This window comes from Pseudophryne corroboree, chromosome 3 (genome assembly GCF_028390025.1).
Source record: "Pseudophryne corroboree isolate aPseCor3 chromosome 3, aPseCor3.hap2, whole genome shotgun sequence".
Classification (NCBI taxonomy): domain Eukaryota; kingdom Metazoa; phylum Chordata; class Amphibia; order Anura; family Myobatrachidae; genus Pseudophryne; species Pseudophryne corroboree.
This window is the reverse complement of record NC_086446.1, coordinates 28,308,034-28,326,585: the sequence shown is the minus strand read 5'-3', so window position 1 is coordinate 28,326,585 and position 18,552 is coordinate 28,308,034. Positions and strand designations below refer to the sequence as shown.

The 18,552-nt window shown below is 47.7% G+C and overlaps 1 protein-coding gene across 1 annotated transcript in view; it reads right to left on the bottom strand.

The window, feature by feature from the left end:
* LOC135057100 (oocyte zinc finger protein XlCOF7.1-like) overlaps positions 1–18,552 on the bottom strand; it is a 173,415-nt gene that overhangs the window by 42,858 nt on the left and 112,005 nt on the right. The gene's annotated exons all lie outside the window — the stretch shown is intronic.

Here is an 18,552-nt window from a genome sequence, read left to right as displayed (position 1 = left end):
AATAACATTTTATAGGAGGCCGTGAGCGAGGCGGGAGAGTATGGCGAGGCGGGAGAGTGTGGCGGTAAGTGACAGGACATAAGTGGATGAGAAGTGGTGAGCCACCACTATTATAGTAACAGCAGGGGTCTGCGCAGGCCCGGCGCTACCCGCTCAGTGAAGGGATGTAGTGCAGAAGGCGCTGGGATGCAGAGGCGCTCATCCTGCTCTGCATCTCTTCCCTGCTGCTGCGCCGTCCTGTCCCCCCTGCTGCTGCTGCCAGCTGCTGTGCCTGTCACTGTATGACAGGCAGCGGTGCTGGCAGCATGAAAAGCCCACTCCCCTCCCCTCACCTGTGTGACAGCAGCTGTATGGATCAAAGGAGGGGGCAGAGCTACACGGGATGGAATGGGCGGAGCTACATGGACAGGCTGCTAAGAGAAGGACAGCAATTACAGTGGTGGCTAAGTGGAGGGTGAGTAAGATATGTATGTGCGTGTGTGTGTATGGTGGGGGTGTATGTGTGTATATATGTGTGAATTGTGTGTGTGAGGTATGTCTGTGTGCGCACACATTATGGACGCTACTATGGGGGGGGGGCATTACATGTAAGGAAGCTACTACTACTTGGGGGGGCATTACGTATAACGACGCTACTACTGGGGGGGCATTACATGTAAGTACGATACTACTACAGGGGGGAATTACGTATAACGACGCTACTACTGGGGGGGGGGGACATTACATGTAAGAATGCTACTACTACTGGGGGGCATTACATATAAGATGAATAAGATTGTGCTACTGTGTGGGATAAATTTATATGGGGTTACTATTGTGCGGCCATGCCCCATACTTCTGAGACCACACCCCTTTTCCTGGTGTGCGCCAAAGGCGCGCACTGACCCTTTGTCGAATATGGGAGGGCGCAAGTTTATAGTTTGCAGAGGGGCGCCGAACACCCTAGCACCGGCCCTGGGTCTGCGCCACCTGTACTACGGTAGCGGTGGGTTCTGCGCCACCTGTATTACAGTAACGGCGGGGTCTGCTCCACCTGTATTACGGTAACGGCGGGGTCTGCGCCACCTGTATTACGGTAATGGCGGGGTCTGCTCCACCTGTAATACGGTAACGGCAGGGTCTGCTCCACTTGTAATACGGTAACGGCGGGGGTCTGCTCCACCTGTATTTTACGGTAGCGGCGGGGTCTGCGCCACCAGTATTACGGTAACGGCGGGGTCTGCTCCACCTGTAATACGGTAACGGCGGGGTCTGCGCCACCTGTATTACGGTAACGGCGGGGTCTGCGCCACCTGTATTACGGTAACGGCGGGGTTTGCGCCACCTGTATTACGGTAACGGCGGGGTCTGCGCCACCTGTATTACGGTAACGGCGGGGTCTGCTCCACCTGTATTACGGTAACGGCGGGGTCTGCTCCACCTGTAATACGGTAACGGCGGGGTCTGCTCCACTTGTAATACGGTAACGGCGGGGGTCTGCTCCACCTGTATTTTACGGTAGCGGCGGGGTCTGCGCCACCTGTATTACGGTAACGGCGGGGTCTGCTCCACCTGTAATACGGTAACGGCGGGGTCTGCGCCACCTGTATTACGGTAACGGCGGGGTCTGCGCCACCTGTATTACGGTAACGGCGGGGTTTGCGCCACCTGTATTACGGTAACGGCGGGGTCTGCGCCACCTGTATTACGGTAACTCTGGGGTCTGCGCCACCTGTATGACGGTAACAACGGGGTCTGCTCCACCTGTATTGCAGTAATAGGACAGTAGAGTGTTAGTCACCTGTACAGGGATAATGCAGAACCAAAGTCTGCTCCAGCTGCACTATAACAAGGCACCAAAGGCTGCTCCCCCTGTAGTACTGCAACCTGACACCAGAGCTGCTCAGCCTATAGAATAATAATAATAATAATATCATTACCTGCTGCCAGACACAGCAATGGCTGCTCTCTGCTCCTGCTGCCTTGTGGGAATGATAGAAGGAAGGCGGAGCTCAGACCAGGGAAATATGGCCGCCGCTGCAGACGTCACTAAATGGCCAGGGAAACCATTGTTGCTGCAGCTGCACCCCGATTGGTCTACAAGAAAATGGCCGCCGGCCTCCTGCATCCTCCTGAGGATGTGTATGATCATACTTATTACCGAGGACGGTGCTGTGGCCAGGGTGTAAGAGGGGAGTGGCCAGTCGCCAGGAAGCAGCCTGTGCCAATCACACCCTACTTCCTGCCTGTGCGTTCCACACACAGGAAGTGAGTTGTCATTAACTGCTGCCTCACAGTGTTCGACTAGATCAGGTAATGGCGTCTTACTATACAGAGGGAGCAGCCTGTGGTGTCCAATTATTATACAGGAGGAGTCGACTCTGGTGTCCTATTATTATACAGTCCCCCTGTATAATAATAGGACACCACAGTTGCCTCCTCCTGTATAGTAAGTGGACAGCACAAGCAGCCTGTGGTGTCCTGTTATTATTATTATTATTATACAGGGGGGGCAGCCTGTGGTGTTCTGTTATTATTATATAGGAGGAGCAGCCTGTGGTGTCCTGTTATTATTATACAGGAGGAGCAGCCTGTGGTGTCCTTTTATTATACAGGGGGAGCAGCCTGTGGTGTCCAATTATTATACAGGAGGAGGAGACTGGTGTCCTATTATTATACAGGAGGAGCAGCCTGTGGTGTCCTGTTATTATTATACAGGGGGAGCAGCCTGCGGTGTCCTGTTATTATTATACTAGAGCAGGGCTGGCCAAACCGGTCCTCAAGATCTACCAACAATTCATGTTTTCCAGGCCTAGGTGGTTTCAAGGACCGGTTTGGCCAGCCCTGCTCTAGTATAATAACAGGACACCGCAGGCTGCTCCCCCTGTATAATAATATTAACAGGACACCACAGGCTCCTCCTCCTGTATAATAATAACAGGATACCGCAGGCTGCTTCCTCTGTATAATTAGAGTGACCATATTATCTCTTTTACGTGGGGCGGTCATGGATTACACAGGTTCTGTGGCTGGCTGACTTCAAGCCTACATTTCAGCTGGTTTTAATCAGCCACAGAACCTGTGTAATCCATGAGTGGCCCAGGTAAAAGGGATAATATGGTCACTCTAATTATACAGTGGGAGCAGCCTGCAGTGTCCTGTTATTATTATTTTACAGGGGGAGCAGTCCAGTTAGTGCAGGCATTACCCTGACGAAGGGGCTGCATACCCCCAAACGTAGAACAAACGTAGAACAATTTCAATAAAAAATGTATGCACTTTATTGAAGTCTCCAAGTGCCGCCGCTGTCTGCAAGATATTAGTGAGTGACTGGCTGTCATTCAAAGAGGAGGGCACAGGAGCAAAAATCTTGGATTCCGTGGGGACGGTGGGAGTGCCGGATTGCTTTGGACATTATATATATATATATATATATCTATATATCTATATATAGATATATAGTCAGCAGGTTTCTTATAAATAAGAAAAGGGCGACACTCCAATAAACATATGAAGAAAAATTCTTTAGTAGAAACTCATCTGTATCTACTAAAGAATTTTTCTTCATATGTTTATTGGAGTTCCGCCCTTTTCTTATTTATAAGAAACCTGCTGACTGTCTATTTGTTGGGAGGGCACCCTGCTTTTGCTTATCTCATCCGGAGTGCCAAACCATTGCTATATTATTATATAGATATATACATATATCTATCAATATATCTATCAATATATATATATATATATATAGATATCTACATAGATAGATATATCTAAGACAGGGAGGAGGTCCCCGAAATGTTGTCTTCGTAAATACACTTGACTGCTGGTTTCACAAGTCTCTGAGTGCCGCCTCCATTTGTTTGCACTGTATTACACAAGGGCTGCGACCCTTGAGGAGGGACCGGGGCAAGGGGGCAAAATACACCCTGCGGGGGATGTCACGAGTGCCGAAGCAGTGTTGCATATATATATATAAATAATACGGTCCCTGCACAATAGGCGCACATGAGATGTAGTGACCCTGCAGCATGTGTGTGTATGATTAGCAGGACCCAGAGCACCATCACGGTGCCTCCACCTCACTCACTGATACATGAGACACAATGACCAGAAGGTCCTGGAATTCGCCAACAAGATCATTCAGCTGCTGACTGGAGAGGTGACTGCTGGGAATGGGACATTATACAGTAACTTCCAGGGGATGTGTCTGGGGGATGACTGGAGAGGTGACTACTGGGAATGGGACATTATACAGTAACACCAGAGGATGTGTCTGGGGGATGACTGGAGAGGTGACTGCTGGGAATAGGGCATTATACAGTAACACCAGGGGACGTGTCTGGGTGATGACTGGAGAGGTGACTGCTGGGAATGGGACATTATACAGTAACACCAGGGGACGTGTCTGGGTGATGACTGGAGAGGTGACTGCTGGGAATGGGACATTATACAGTAACACCAGGGGACGTGTCTGGGTGATGACTGGAGAGGTGACTGCTGGGAATGGGACGTTATACAGTAACACCAGGGGACGTGTCTGGGTGATGACTGGAGAGGTGACTGCTGGGAATGGGACATTATACAGTAACACCAGGGGATGTGTCTGGGTGATGACTGGAGAGGTGATTGCTGGGAATGGGACATTATACAGTAACACCAAGGGATGTGTCTGGGTGATGACTATCATTGTGTGTGTCAGGTTCCTATAAGGTGTCAGGATGTCACTGTCTATCTCTCCATGCAGGAGGGGGAGTATATAGAGGAACACAGGGGTCTGTACAAGGACATGATGATGGAGAATCACCGGCCCCTCACATCACTGGGTAAGAGGAGACAGTCATGTATTGTACAGGGGAGAACAGGTATGGGGGCCCCTATATACACAGATCATCTGATAATCACATATATACACTGTACTCAGTCACTGTGTGTCTCCTACAGATGGACCCAGTATCAGAGATACCCCAGAGAGATGTCCCCGTCCTCTGTATTCTCAGGATTGTACAGAGGAGAATCACAGGATCCCACAGGAGGATCAGGTAGGTGGGAATTAGGGTTTCATCAAATATCAAAAACAACAAAGCAACTTTTCACTATATAATCTATAAAACATCAGTGTGGGTCTTATACATTAATATTCTACTTTTTTATCTCCATTTATGAAATGAACCATTATTAAAGTGTAATTTTATTGTTTTCTGGGTTATTTAGGGTGAAGGTCTGACTGATATCAAGGTAAAAGATACAGAGGGAGAAGAAGAGACGTATGTGACAGATAATAAGGCAGAAGATACAGAGGGAGAAGAAGACACGTATGTGACTGATATAAAGGTAGAAGATATAGAGGGAGAAGAAGAGACGTATGTGACTGATATAAAGGTAGAAGATACAGAGGGAGAAGAAGAGACGTATGTGACTGATATAAAGGTAGAAGATACAGAGGGAGAAGAAGAGACGTATGTGACTGATATGAAGGCAGAAGATATAAAGGGAGAAGAAGAGACATGTGACTGATATGAAGGCAGAAGATATAGAGGGAGAAGAAGAGATGTATGTGACTGATAATAAGGTAGAAGATAAAGAGGGAGAAGAAGACACGTATGTGACTGATATAAAGTAGAAGATATAGAGGGAGAAGAAGACACGTATGTGACTGATATAAAGTAGAAGATCTAGAGGGAGAAGAAGAGACGTATGTGACTGATATAAAGTAGAAGATATAGAGGGAGAAGAAGAGACGTATGTGACTGATATGAAGGCAGAAGATATAAAGGGAGAAGAAGAGACATATGTGACTGATATGAAGGCAGAAGATATAGAGGGAGAAGAAGAGATGTATGTGACTGATAATAAGGTAGAAGATAAAGAGGGAGAAGAAGACACGTATGTGACTGATATAAAGTAGAAGATCTAGAGGGAGAAGAAGAGACGTATGTGACTGATATAAAGTAGAAGATACGACTCTTCTTCTCCCTCTGTATCTTCTACTTTATATCAGTCACATACGTCTCTTCTCCCTCTAGATCTTCTACTTTATATCAGTCACATACGTCTCTTCTTCTCCCTCTATATCTTCTACTTTATATCAGTCACATACGTGTCTTCTTCTCCCTCTATATCAGGCCTGGCCAACCTGTGGCTCTCCAGATGTTGTGAAACTACACATCCCAGCATGCCCTCCCACAGTTTTAGCCTTCCCTAATAGCAAAACTGTGGCAAAGCATGATGGGACTTGTAGTTTTACAACAGCTGGAGAGCCACAGGTTGGCCAGGCCTGCTCTATATCTTCTGCCTTCATATCAGTCACATATGTCTCTTCTTCTCCCTTTATATCTTCTGCCTTCATATCAGTCACATACGTCTCTTCTTCTCCCTCTGTATGTGACTGATATGAAGGCAGAAGATATAAAGGGAGAAGAAGAGACATATGTGACTGATATGAAGGCAGAAGATATAGAGGGAGAAGAAGAGACGTATGTGACTGATAATAAGGTAGAAGATAAAGAGGGAGAAGAAGAGATGTATGTGACTGATATAAAGTAGAAGATATAGAGGGAGAAGAATAGACGTATGTGACTGATATGAAGGCAGAAGATATAAAGGGAGAAGAAGAGACATATGTGACTGATATGAAGGCAGAAGATATAGAGGGAGAAGAAGAGATGTATGTGACTGATAATAAGGTAGAAGATAAAGAGGGAGAAGAAGACACGTATGTGACTGATATAAAGTAGAAGATCTAGAGGGAGAAGAAGAGACGTATGTGACTGATATGAAAGCAGAAGATATAGATGGAGAAGAAGAGACGAATGTGACTGAAATGAAGGCAGAAGATATAGAGGGAGAAGAAGAGACGTATGTGACTGACATGAAGGCAGAAGATATAGAGGGAGCAGAAGAGACGTATGTGACTGATATGAAGGCAGAAGATACAGAGGGAGAAGAAGAGACGTATGTGACTGACGTGAAGGCAGAAGATCTGGAAGGAGAAGAAGAGATGTATGTGACTGATATGGAGGCAGAAGATACAGAGGGAGAAGAGACGTATGTGACTGATATGAAGGCAGAAGATAAAAATGTAGAAGAAGAGATGTATGTGTCTGATATGAAGGCAGAAGATACAGAGGGAGAAGAGACGTATGTGACTGATATGCAGGCAAAAGATATAGAGGGAGAAGAAGAACCATATGTGAGGGGTGATCAGCAATGTAAGGAGGAGGACATCCCTACAGATATCAGCACAGGTGAGTAATAAGCACTTTTCTCTGACGTCCTAGTGGATGCTGGGTACTCCGTAAGGACCATGGGGTATAGATGGGCTCCGCAGGAGACTGGGCACTCTAAAAGAAAGATTAGGTACTATGTCTGGTGTGCACTGGCTCCTCCCTCTATGCCCCTCCTCCAGACCTCAGTTAGTATCTGTGCCCGGCCAGAGCTGGATGCACTCTAGGGGCTCTACTGAGCTTCCTAGAAAGAAAGTATTTGTTAGGTTTTTTATTTTCAGTGAGATCTGCTGGCAACAGACTCACTGCTTCGTGGGACTTAGGGGAGAGAAGCGAACCTACCTGCTTGCAGCTAGCTTGGGCTTCTAAGGCTACTGGACACCATTAGCTCCAGAGGGATCGAACACAGGCCCAGCCTCAGTTGTCCGGTCCCGGAGCCGCGCCGCCGTCCCCCTTGCAGAGCCAGAAGACGGAAGAACCAGGAGAAAATCGGCGGCTGAAGACTCCGGTCTTCAATAAGGTAGCGCACAGCACTGCAGCTGTGCGCCATTGCTCCCACAGCACACCACACGCTCCGGTCACTAGTGGGTGCAGGTCGTTGCGGGGAGGGGGGCGCCCTGGGCAGCAATTAGATTACCTTTTGGCAATAAAAACACACATAATACAGTCTAGCACTGTATATGTGTAAAAACCCCCGCCATTAAACTACATAAAAGGACAGAAGCCCGCCGCTGAGGGGGCCGGGCCTTCTTCCTCAGCACACCGGCGCCATTTTTTCTTCACAGCTCCGCTGGAAGGAAGCTCCCCAGGCTCTCCCCTGCAGTATCCTGGTACACAAAGGGTGAAAAGAGAGGGGGGGCACATAAATTTAGGTGCAAAAATTGTATATACAGCAGCTACTGGGTAAACACTGAGTTAGAGTGTAATCCCTGGGTTATATAGCGCTGGGGTGTGTGCTGGCATACTCTCTCTCTGTCTCTCCAAAGGGCCTTGTGGGGGAACTGTCTTCAAATAGAGCATCCCCTTTGTGTGTGGTGTGTCGGTACGCGTGTGTCGACATGTCTGAGGTAAAAGGCTCCTCTAATGAGGTGATAGAGCGGATATGTGTGTGGGAGGGTGTCTCCGTCGACAACGCCGACACCTGTTTGGATATGTGTAAGTGCTGAGGTAAACTTATTGCACAAAAGGTTAGGGAACAGAAAGGAAATCTACCCTGGTCTGTCCCTATGTCACAGAGACCTTCAGAGTCTCACAATGCTCACTATCTAAATTGACAAACACTGGTATCGACACGGAGTTTAACTCCACTGTCGACTATGATAATGCAAAGTTGCAGCCAAGAGGGCTAAAAAAATATTCAATATATGATTATTGGAATAAAAGATGATTTGCATATCACTGATGACTCATCTGTCCCTGACACGAGAGTACACATGTTAAGGGGAAGAATGCTGAGGTAAATTTCCCTCCTCTCATGAGGAAAAAGAGCGGGAAACTCCAGACAAGAGACGGCAGCTTCCCACAAGAGAATTCTCAGGTTGTATCCTTTTCCCACTAGGGCCAGGATGTGTTGAGAATCTTCCCCTTGGGTATCCTGTTTGCACTAGCTATTCTCAGGGATCCTGCAGATAGCGTGCACATTATATTAGACTACCCAGACCGGCGATTGTGTCGGCATGGGTTTATAGCGCTGTGGCAGCGTGGACAGGTACCTTATCAGCAGAGATTGAGACCCTAGTATGCATATAAATATATTAAGATGCTGTCTTAAGTGATAGATATATATATAATTATAAAGCATGCCCAAAGGGACATGAGTATACTGGGTCCTAGAGTCAAAGCTATGTCGATTTCTGCTTGACGTGTCCTGTAGAATATATATTGGACAGATGATGCCGACTTAAGAGGCATATGGAAGGCTGAGGATTGAGTGGAGAAAGGTTCTCGGGCCTGGTCTCCACAGCTATAGTGGGTAATTCTGCTAGTTTGCCCTATATTCCTGCACAGCCTAGGAAAGCACGACATTATTAAATGCAGCTTTCGAATAAAGAAACAAGAAAGTCTGAGGTGCATTCTTTCTTGTCAGAGCCAGGGGCAGAGGAAAAGAAGCTGTACAACACAGCTAGTCCCCAGGAACAGAAGTCCTCCCCGGCCTCTACAAAAATCCACCGCATGTCGCTGGGGCTCCATAGGCGGAGCTAGGCCCGGTGGGGACACGCCTTCGTAAGTTCAGCCACAAGTGGGTTCACTCCCTGTTAGATCACTGGGCAATAGAAATTGTGTCGCAGGATTACAGGCTGGACTGTGAGAAGATGCATCCTCACCGATGGCCCGGCGGGCTTCCCCCCAAGAGAGGGAGCCAGTGTTAACTGCAATTCACAAATTGTATCTGAAACAGGTGGTGGTCAAGGGTCCCCTGCTTAAACAAGAGGGTGTTATTATTCGACCATGTTGTAATCCCGAAACGAGACGGTTCGGTTAGACCCATATTTAATTAAAATCCCTGAACATATACCTGAAAAGGTTCAAGTTCAAGATGGAATCGCTAAGAGCGGTCATTGCAAGCCTGAAAAGGGGGAGACTTTATCGTGAATCGGGACATAAGGGATGTCCCCATTTATCCACCTCATCAGGCGTACCTCAGAATTGCGGTACGGGATTGTCATTACCAATTTCACCAAGGTATTGGCGGATATGATGGTGCTCATGCGGAAGCAAGGTGTCACTATTATCACATACTTGGATGATCTCCTCATAAAAACGAGATCAAGAGAGCAGTTGCTGGACAGCGTATCACTTTCTCTGGAAGTGAAACGGCAACACGACTGGATTCTATATATTCCGAAGTCGCAGTTGGTTCCTACAGCTCATCTGCCTCGCCTAGGCATGATCCTAGACACAGACCAGAAAAGGGTTTATCTCCCGATAGAGAGAGCTCAGGAGCTCATGACACTGGTCAGGAATCTATTGAAAACCAAAACAGGTGTCAGTGCATCACTGCACTCGAGTCCTGGGAAGGATGGTGGCATCATACGAGGCCATCCCCTTCGGCAGGTTCCATTCGAGGACCTTCCAATGGGACTTGCTAGACAAGTGGTCCAGATCACATCTTCAGATGCATCGGTTAATCACCCTATCCCCTAGGGCCAGGGTGTCTCTCCTGTGGTGGCTGCGGAGTGCTCACCTTCTCAAGGGCTGCAGATTCGGCATTCTGGTCTGGGTCCTGGTTACCACGGATGCAAGCCTCCGAGGGTGGGGGGCAGTTACACAGGGAAGAAATTTCCAAGGTTTGTGGTCAAGTTAACAGACTTGCCTTCACATCAATATCCTGGAACTATTGGGCCATATACAACGCCCTAAGTCAAGCGGAGATCCTACTTTGCGACCAACCGGTTCTGATCCAATCAGACCGGAGGGGCTCATGTAAACCGCCAAGGCGGCACATGGAGCAGGGTGGCAAGGGTAGAAGCCACCAGAATTTTTCGCTGGGCGGAGAATCAAGTAAGCGCATTGTCAGCAGTGTTCATTCCGGGAGCGACCTCCACCCGGGAGAGTGGGGACTTCATCAGGAAGTCTTCACGCAGTTTGCAAATTGATGGGAACTGCCTCAGGTGGACTTGATGGCGTCTCACCTCAATAAAAAGCTAAAAAATGTTTTACGCCAGGTCAAGGGACCCTCAGGCGATAGCTGTGGTCGCACTAGTAACACCGTGGGTGTTCCAGTCGGTCTAGGTATTCCCTCCTCTTCCTCTCATACCCAAGGGCTGAGAATTGTAATAAAAGGAGGAGGAAGAACAATATTCTTTGCTCCGGATTGGCCAAGAAGAACTTGGTACCCAGAACTACAAGAAATGATCTCAGAGGACCCATGGCCTCTGCCGCTCTGACAGGACCTGCTGCTGCAGGGGCCCTGTCTGTTCCAAGACGTACCGCGGCTGCGTTTGACGGCATGGCGGTTGAACGCCAGATCCTAATGGAAAAAGGCATTCCAGATGAACCTAAAATATACTTTCTTTTCTAGGAGCTCAGGAGAGCCCCTAGTGTGCATCCAGCTCGGCCGGGCACAAAATTCTAACTGAGGTCTGGAGGAGGGGCATAGAGGGAGGAGCCAGTGCAAACCAGGTAGTCCTAAATCTCTCTTTAGTTGTGCCCAGTCTCCTGCGGAGCCCGCTATTCCCCATGGTCCTTACGGAGTTCCCAGCATCCACTACGGACTACGAGAAATAGATTTACCGGTGAGTAAAATCTTATTTTTGTTTTTTTATTTCACCTTTTTATTGTGGTATTTTCAAATAAATGATGTACACCCATAGAACAGAATGCAGTTGTCACAAGTTATACAGAGAAATAATTTGAAATACACACTATATTCAGATTAAAGAACATAGTAAAAAATAAAACAAAATAGATCACAAGACACACACAAGGGGGGGGGGGGAGAAATATAGGAAACTGTAAGGAAGGGGAGTGAGGGATATGGTGGAATTAGGGTGAGATCAGGATACTTTCATACTGTATCTGTAATTAACTTAAGGCATTAGATACATCAGCATATCTAAAGAAATTAGAAACATAGGCTTCATTATATCGTAGACTATACTGGATAATAAACAGAAGAGAGCATTTCTGTAAGAACCTTAGGAAGAGCATAACTATTTCTATGATGAGTGAGTATACATCTATACAGAAATAAGTAAGTAGCATATTATCAATAGTCTATTATTCCAGGAGAGTTATTGGTTTAGATAGACCTTGGCTCACAACCAGTCTTGAGTGCCAAAGTAACAGGAAAGGGTGTGTTTAGAGACATCGTCCAGGGATTGTATAAACGGGTCCCATTTATTGTGAAAGGACTGAATGGAGAAGACCTCATTCAACAATTTAGATCTCATATCAAAGTATAAGAACTGGAGAGTTCTTGATTCCAATTCTTGTAGTGTGGGAGCTGACTTCTTGGTCCAGTGAATGAGGATCAATTTTTTGTCTAGAGTCGGGATTATGACAAGATGAATATTCCGGAATGGTGAGGTGCCTAAATTCCAGTTATCAAAACAAAACAGAAGACATGCTTCAGGGGAGGGTGTTAAAGATACATTGAGAATAGTGTTCAGATAAACTATCGTAGACCATAATCTTCAAATCTTGGAACATTCCCAAATACAGTGGAATAGTTTGGCATTATACATAGAACATTTGGTGCATTTACCAGTGTCTTCAGTACACATATACTTTCGTTGAGCGGGAGAAATGAAGCTCTGTGGAGGAATCTGAGGTGTGTTTCCTGAAGATAGGCAGATTGTAAATGTTTAGTATATTTGCAGTATCTTTCTAGTAGTACCTAAGGAGGACAGTGGAAGGAGGGGATATCGGAATTCCATTGAGTGAGTAACTTTTGAGTATAGGGATGTTAACTTTTGCATCAACTAAGTGAGAGTATAAATGACGAAGTCGATATGGTCTTCTGGTGTTAAATTGCAAAAGTTTAATTATGATATGTGTATCATGGACCAGGGAATTAGGGGTTGGGAGGGATTGTACATGGGCCCTCATTCCGAGTTGTTCGCTCGCTAGCTGGTTTTAGTAGCAGTGCACACGCTAGGCCGCCGCCCTCTGGGAGTGTATCAGCTTAGCAGAATTGCGAACGAAAGATTAGCAGAACTGCTACTAAAAATTTTCATGCCATTTCTGAGTAGCTCCAGACCTACTCCTATCTTGCGATGAATGCAGTCTGTTTAGTTCCTGGTTTGACGTCACAAACACGCGCTGCGTTCGACCAGCCACTCCCCCGTTTCTCCAGCCACTACTGCATTTTTGCTTGGAACGCCTGCGTTTTTTAGCACACTCCCTGAAAATGCCGAGTTGCCACCCAGAAACATCCACTTCCTGTCAATCATACTACGATCACTCGAGCGACTGAAAAACGTCGCTCGAGGTTGGGTAAAACGACAAAGTTTTGTGTGAAAGTACTTAGCGCATGCGCGCTGCGTACCATGCACATGCGCAGAATTGCAGTTTTTTCACTTGATCGCTGCTGTGCGAAAATCGACAGCGAGCGAATAACTCAGAATGACCACCAAAGTGTCTAACCTGCAAATAGAGATAGAAATGTTTGTTTGGGAGCTGAAATTTCTGTTGTGGGTCAGCAAAGGTACGAACTCTGCTGCCTGGGTTGAAAACCTTGTTCACAAGAGCTAAACCTTTGCGCCTCCAAACCTGAAGTAGCTGGTTAGAAAGAGAAGGGGAGAAATCAGAATTGCCCCATAGCGTAAGGTAGGTGTAGACACAAAAGTCTCTCTTCAATTTTTTGTGTAGGCTTATCCATAAAAGATAGGTATCGTGAAAAATTATATTGGAATAGATATGTGTCGGGATAGCTGAGGATTTTAAATGTAAAAGTGCTGAAGGAGAGTAGGGTTCAAAGTGGGCCTGATCTAGATGAACATCAGTGTAGGTGGATCTTTCCAACAACCAGTCCCCTGCGTAGCAAAATTGAGATTTATGGTAAGAACTTACCGTTGTTAAATCTCTTTCTGCGAGGTACACTGGGCTCCACAAGGATTAACATCGGGGTGCAGAGTAGGATCTTGATCTGAGGCACCAACAGGCTCAAAGCTTTGACTGTTTCCAAGATGCACAGCGCCGCCTCCTCTATAACCCCACCTCCGTGCACAGGAGCTCAGTTTCGTTAACCAGCCCAATGCAGTAGCAGGTACTAGAGATGACAATTGCTCATAGCCAATAACACCACACACTCACCACAGGAGAAGTGTCAGCGGCTATGCCACACCAACACAAAGAAGAAAAGTGCGTCAGGGTGGGCGCCTTGTGGAGCGCATTGTACCTCGCAGAAAGAAATATAACAACGGTAAGTTCTTACCATAAATCTCGTTTTCTGCTGCGGGGTACACTGGGCTCCACAGGATTAACATCGGGGATGTCCTAAAGCAGTTCCTTATGGGAGGGGACGCACTGTAGTGGGCACAAGAACCCGGCGTCCAAAGGAAGCATCCTGGGAGGCAGAAGTATCAAAGGCATAGAACCATATAAACGTGTTCCCTGAGGACCACGTAGCTGCCTTGCACAATTGTTCAAGGGTCACACCATGGTGGGCTGCCCAAGAAGGTCCAACCGACCGAGTAGAATGGGCTTTGATGGTAGCAGGAGCTGGATGACCAGCCTGTACATAAGCATGTGCAATCCCCATTCTAATCCATCTGGCCAGGGTCTGCTTGGAAGCAGGCCAGCCACGTTTGTGAAAACCAAACAGTACAAACAGAGAATCAGATTTCCTAATGAAGGATGTTCTCTTCACGTAGATACGGAGAGCCCGTACCACATCTTTGGAAGACAACTCAGGAGAATTAAAGGGTGGAACCACCATCCCCTGGTTAAGGTGGAAGGAAGACACCACCTTGGGTAAATAGCCCTGTAGCTTTCTAAGAACCACCCGGTCACGATGAAAAATCAAATGGGGGGACTTACAGGATAAGGCACCCAAGTCCGATACCCTTCTAGCTGAAGCAATAGCCAGCAAAAACAGCACCTTAAGGGAAAGCCACTTAAGGTCAGCAGAAGCAAGAGGTTCAAATGGAGACTCTTGCAAGGCCTCCAGCACCACCGACAGATCCCAAGGGGCCACAGGCGGCACAAAAGGAGGCTGAATCTGCAACACGCCCTGAGTGAATGTATGAACATCAGGAAGGGCAGCAATCGTTCTCTGAAACCAAACCAACAAGGCAGAAATGTGAACCTTGAGGGAGGCCAGACGCAGGCCTAAGTCCAAGCCCTGTTGTAGGAAGGCCAACAGTTTGGCCATGCTAAACTTGAAAACGTCATGATTGTGAGATGCACACCAAGTAAAGTAAGCATTCCAGACCCTATGGTAAATCCGAGCAGAAGCCGGCTTACGGGCCTTAAACATAGTTTGAACGACCGCCTCAGAAAAACCCTTGGCCCTCAGGACGGAAGCTTCAAGAGCCATGCCGTCAAAGCCAGGTGGGCCAAGTCCTGGTAAACACAAGGGCCCTGAACAAGGAGGTCTGGTCATTGTGGAAGTAGTATTACTCTGGGCAGGAGTGACACCGGAGGGAACACATACGGCAGCCAATAGTTCCATGGGATTGACAGAGCATCCACGAACGCTGCGTGAGGATCCCTTGTCCTTGCTCTGAAGACCGGAACCTTGTGATTGTGTCGAGATGCCATCAGGTCCACATCTGGAGGGCCCCACTTGTCCACGAGAAGTTGAAACACCTCTGGATGGAGGCTTTATTCTCCGGCGTGTACGTCCTGACGACTGAGAAAATCCGCTTCCCAGTTTAGGACCCCTGGAATGAACACTGCAGATATGGCCGGCAGATGGCGTTCTGCCCACTGAAGAATCCGTGATACTTCCCTCATTGCCATGCGGCTTCGAGTGCCGCCTTGATGATTGATGTACGCCACCGTGGTGGCGTTGTCCGATTGTACTTGAACAGGTCTGTTCTGTTTTAGATGCTGGGCCTATGTCAACGCATTGAACACTGGCCGCAGTTCCAGAATATTTATCGGGAGTAGAGACTCCTCTTTGGTCCACCGACCCTGAAGAGTGTTGTTCCAACACTGCGCCCCAACCTCTCAGACTTGCATCTGTCATCAGCAGGACCCAGTTGGATATCCAGAAGGGACGGCCCCTGCTCAATCGTTGGTCCTGAAGCCACCAGCTCAGTGACAGGCGGACCTCCGGAGACAAGGAGATCATGTGAGATCTGATCCGGTGAGGTAGGCCGTCACACTTGGTCAGAATTAACTTCTGCAGAGGGCGAGAAAGGAATTGAGCATACTCCACCATGTCGAAAGCCGACACCATGATACCTAGCACTTGCACTGCCGAATGTATCGACACTTGCGGATGAGATAGGAAGCATCGAATCCTGTCCTGAAGCTTCAGGACTTTCTCCTGAGACAAGAGCAACCGTTGGTTGTGAGTGTTCAACAACGCTTCCAGGTGTACCATGCTCCAAGCCGGAATCAGGGAGGACTTCTTCCAGTTGATCAGCCACCCGTGGGCTTTCATGACCTGGACCGTTAGATCTGGATGACACAGGAGAAGTTCTGGTGAATTTGCCAGGATCAACAAAATGTCCAATTACGGTAGGATCCTGACCCCTTGACGGCAGAGTGTAGCTGACATGACCGCCATTACTTTGGTGAAAACTCGGGGAGCCGTTGTCAAACCAAAGGGTAATGCCCAAAATTGGTAATGAAGATTGCCCACCATAAACCTGAGGTACTGCTGATGAGACACTGCAATAGGAATACGCAGGTAAGCATCCTGTATGTCCAGGGAGATCATATAGTCCCCAGGCTCCAAGGCCAGAACAATAGAGAGCAGATTTTCCATACAAAACTTGGAGACCCGCACATACTTGTTCAAGGACTTCAGATTGAGAATGGGCGTGAGGACCTGTTCGGTTTCGGGACTAGAAACAGCGGTAAATAGTACCCCTTGCCTTTCTGAACCAGAGGCACCTGTACTACCACTTCTGTGGACTGGAGGGAATGTACCACCGAATGCAGAGTGTTTGCCTTTGTCAAGTCCAGAGGAACATCTGTTAGGCAAAATCGATGAGTGGGACAATTCTTGAAGGGTACGGCGTAACCTCGAGTGACGACTTCCCTTACCCAGGCATTGGAAGTGGTCTTCAACCATTCCTGGGCAAAACCTAGAAGTCGGCCCCCCACCCTGGGATCCCCCAGAGGGAGGCCCGCCCTGTCATGCGGCAGGCTTGTCAGTTTTGGAAGCAGGCTGACGGCCAGCCCAGGCTCGCTTCGGTCTGGAAGCATGAGCTTGCTTTGGGTACGCCTGACCTTTTGCTTTACCTGGAGGACGAAAGGGCCGAGGGAAAGTATTTTTAGCCTTCTGCGTGGAAGGAGCCGTACTATGTAGGCAAGCTGTTTTAGCAGTAGCCAGATCAGCCACAATCTTATTGAGGTCTTCTCCAAAGAGAATGTCTCCCTTGAAAGGAAGCACCTCCAGGGTTTTCTTGGAATCCATACCAACCAGGATCTCAACCAAAGGATATGTCTGGCCAAGACGGACGTAGTAGCCTTGGCCGCCAGCACCACGGCATCAGAGGCCACCTCCTTAAGGTACAGAGAAGCCGTGGTAATATACGAGAGACATTGTCGAGCATGCTCAGATGCATTAGAAGGCAGCTCCGTCTCTAGCTCCTGAGCGCACGCCTCAACAGCTTCAGCAGACCATGTTGCTGCAATAGTTGGCCTATGCACAGCCCCCGTTAGGGTGTAAATCGCCTTCAAACAACCCTCCACACATCTATGCGTCAGTTCCTTCAGAGAGGTGATGGTAGTTACAGGCAGAGCAGTGGAAACTACCATGCGCGCCACATGAGAATCTACGGGTGGAGGAGTATCCCAATTTTTACATAGCTCCGCAGAGAGAGGATAGCGAGCCAACAGTCTCTTATTCGGTGTGAATTTCGTCCCCGTATTTTCCCAGGACTCCTGACGTATGTCAGCCAGGTGTTGAGAATGAGGTAAAACTTGTTTAACCACCTTCTTACGTTTAAATCTGTCCAGCGTTTTAGAGACAGTCTCGGGCTCAGGTTCATCAGAGACTTGAAGAATGAGCCTGATAGCCTCAATCAAATCTGGGACATCCACCATTGACTTCCCTTCCTCATCAGAAGCATCTGAGTCAGTGTCTGTGGGGTCAGTATATGCACCATCCTCCTCAGAGGATGTGTCCGGGATAGCAGTGGATTGTGAGGCGGTAATGGCCCTTTTAGAAGACATCTTAGTCTTAGGTAGGCGAGAGTGAGACTTAGATTTAGTCAGTGACCGGTTCAATTGCTGTAACTGAGTGGAGATTTGATCTGCCCATGACGGATTAATTGCAGGGACTATAAACTGCTGCATTGGCACAGGTGGTTCCACAGAGGGCGCCAGTTTAGTTACAAGTGTGTTTAACAGCTTGGAAAAGGTAGCCCAAGGTGGGTCATTTGTTGCTCTTGGTGCTACGGACCCACCGGGGGGTAATTTTGCTCCAAAATGTCCATGGCATCAGCACCACACAATGTGGGAGAAGCCCCAGCTCCGCTGCCTTGTGTAGTTGACATACTAGTAAGCACAATATTGGGCAACCCGGTACAATCTTAACAGCGATATACCTAGCAAGAACTCTCAGTGCAGTGTGACTTTCCTGTCAGCACAAACTGGGAATCCAAGAGATATATATAAATATAGTGACTATAAATCACAAAGAAAATACACAACAAGTATATCTTGTGAAATCCCTATATTATTTTAGAGAACCTGACACACTTAGCCCCCTCAGGTTACAGAATAT